This window comes from Cebus imitator, unplaced genomic scaffold (genome assembly GCF_001604975.1).
Source record: "Cebus imitator isolate Cc_AM_T3 unplaced genomic scaffold, Cebus_imitator-1.0 Scaffold137, whole genome shotgun sequence".
NCBI classification, from domain to species: Eukaryota; Metazoa; Chordata; class Mammalia; order Primates; family Cebidae; genus Cebus; species Cebus imitator.
Genome location: NW_016107452.1, coordinates 3,403,930 through 3,406,707, shown reverse-complemented (window position 1 = coordinate 3,406,707; position 2,778 = coordinate 3,403,930). Strand labels below are relative to the sequence as shown.

At 41.4% G+C, this 2,778-nt stretch overlaps 1 long non-coding RNA gene across 2 annotated transcripts in view; it reads left to right on the top strand.

The window, feature by feature from the left end:
- Positions 1-2,778, top strand: part of LOC119473180 — a 79,087-nt gene that overhangs the window by 11,016 nt on the left and 65,293 nt on the right. For both annotated transcript variants that reach the window (XR_005202386.1, XR_005202385.1), the window contains one exon: positions 1,743-1,907. This is a non-coding gene — a long non-coding RNA (uncharacterized LOC119473180). The remainder of the gene's footprint in view (positions 1-1,742; positions 1,908-2,778) is intronic.

Genomic DNA, 2,778 nt, shown 5'->3' with positions numbered 1-2,778 from the left:
TAGAGATGGGGTTTCACCATGTTGGCCAGGATGGTCTCGATCTCTCGACCTCGTGATCCGCCCACCTCGGACTCCCAAAGTGCTGGGATCACAGGTGTGAGCCACTGCGCCTGGCCTGTTCTTAACAAAATGAGGAGGAATCATTCTTGACAGTACAGTTCTGGTTTCTGCAACTGGATACATGGTCATAGCTGGTATTGGTGATTAACAACTAAAACATTCCTCTAAAGAAACCTCCACTGGGTACTCAATAGAGAATTCCACCAAATATTTGAAGAGGAATTAGGAATTAACATCTTTTTTTGTACAATCTCTTTCAGAAAGTAGAGGAAGGGGGAAAACTTCCCAATTCATTTCATGATTTTATAAAGTCAGCATTACCCTGGTCTTCAAACCAGGTAAAGGCAGTACATACACTGAAAAAGAAAGAAGAGGAAAAGTATGATGGGAGAGTTTGAGAGTTCTGAGACTTGGCACCAAAAATACAATTCATAAAAGGAAAAATTACTAAGTTAGACTTTATCAAAGTTAAAACTTTTGCTCTTCAAGAGACCATTTTAAGAGAATAATAGACTCCAGACTGGGAGCAAATATTTTTTGCACATTATGTGTTTAAGGACTACTCTGGTTTTTTTCTTCAACTACCATTGAGAAAGTGTCTGTTTTTTCTTTAATTTCTGACACTTTTTGCTTTGAATATTTTGTAGCTCTATCATTTTGTGCATACATTGCAGTTTTATTATGTGTGGTTTTCTTTGTATTTACTGCTTGGGGTTTGTTGTGTCTCTTGAAAAGTGTGACGTGATGTCTTTTGTCTGAGAAAATTCTTATGCTGTGTTTTGCCAGTTTCCAGTAATTAAAAACATGCTTTTATGGATGAATGAGGGCTGTGGGTCTTTTCTAAGGGAATTGACTGAGACATGTTTACTTTCCATGTTCTGTATGTATCTTTTCATTTACACAGTTGTAAGTATGAAAGCAAAACAGCAAATGTATATGCCATTTCCCCTGTATTTCATACTAAATGATCACTACCTGGTTCTCATGCTCAGGATTCACTGATTATCATTTAATATATGCTGGACCAATTTTGCTATAAGTTTTACTTCCTAATTAAACATTTGTCAGGGTGAAGGCAGTGAGACATTGTCCTCCGACCTTTAAAATCTAAGGACATTGGATAGTGGGTAATATGGCAGTCTGCTGCTCTTCTATAAACACGAATCTCTTACTTTTTATTTCCTGGGCATAGTTTTCCAAGCACTTCCACGTGCGCTGTCTCACGTGACCTTATAATGTCGCTTTGAATTTGTCGAGCTTGGCTCCATTTTGCAGATGTTGTGTCTGAGGCAAAGAAACCAAATGATGGAATAAGGATCTAGAGGGGTAAATCTCATTTCACCCCATTCTGGAACTTTCCCTAGGATACTTCTGCTTCTGTCTTGGAGTGCCTATTGTATATCCTCCAGGTTATCTAAATGGTTCTATGCCATTCTAGTTCCAAAATACAGTCTGTCATGAACACAAGAAGTGGCCCAGCAAGAGACAAGGCTGAGCTCTCTATCCTCCTTCTGTGCTGTTCTGTCAACTGCATACAAGAGAGAAGAGGACATTGTTATCTGATTGGCAAAAGGAAGGAGTTGCATCTCCTTCCCAGGGGGGATGCTGCCTTGTAATGTCACAACAGACATTCCAACATGGTCCCTTTTATAAATTTGTTTGGTTGACTTCTTCTCTTGCAGCAGACTCAGAATTTGGGATGAATTGTCTGTGAATCCTATAAGGAGCCTGGAGGTGGTGAAGAGAATGCCAAGTGGCGTTTCCATAAGCCTTGACCATCAGGAGACAGCTTACCTTGTTGAATCTTGATCCTGTCTTCTGACCACTTTGCGTAGTAAAAGAACAAGGTAAGAGTGGGAACAAAATGGTGGGTGCTGAGGCACATGCTTGGAGGGCAAATACATGGAGACTATGAATAGAACGTTAGAGTCCCTGCCAAGATAAAGCAGACTTACATGGCACAGTCCTTACTTCAAGAATATTGATGGAGTTTTCAAGGCAGAACCGTGGGGGTGCAGGGAATACAACCATAAATCAGATAAAAATATCTCTTGTTTGCAGGGTGCCTACAGCCTTGTTGGCGGGGTGGGGCGGGGGTACAGTTAATAAACACAGTTGCAAAACTTGCAAAACTGCACACCAAGTTTCTCAATAGGAGAAGTATAGGTTGCAAATGGTGCACATAGGTCGTCCTAACCCAGTGTGAGAGGGTCGTAGAAGGAATCCTGGACTAGTGCTATCTAAGCTGAGCTCCAAAGGAGACTTGGACCCTAGTTAGGGGAGTAGATGTGGGGGTGGAACAGAGGGAAAAGCAGGTGCCAGAAAAGCATGATGTTTCAAAAGAACTAAAGTTACTGCAGTGTGATGTGATTTCAGCTATGACTTTAGCATACAGGTTGGGGAAAAAACTTCTCTAGGCAAAACCTAGCATTATTTTGATAAACTATGCTCAAGTGCATTACCTGAAATTCATAGCATCTGCATGAATGGACCTGCTGCCTTCCCTTTACTAGTGTGCTCAGGTAGGAACCCCAACTGCATATAGAGGCAAGAAAGGACAGGTTAATGCAGACTTCTGCATTTAATGCATTGAGTGGCAAAATGTGACTCAGCCCCCCTCACTGAGGCAGACAGCGCCCTCAAGTGGAAATGAGGATGAGTGGTCCTTTTGGGCCTCACTAGCCCCAACTTGTATATGCAGTAAATATGCTTTTTTTT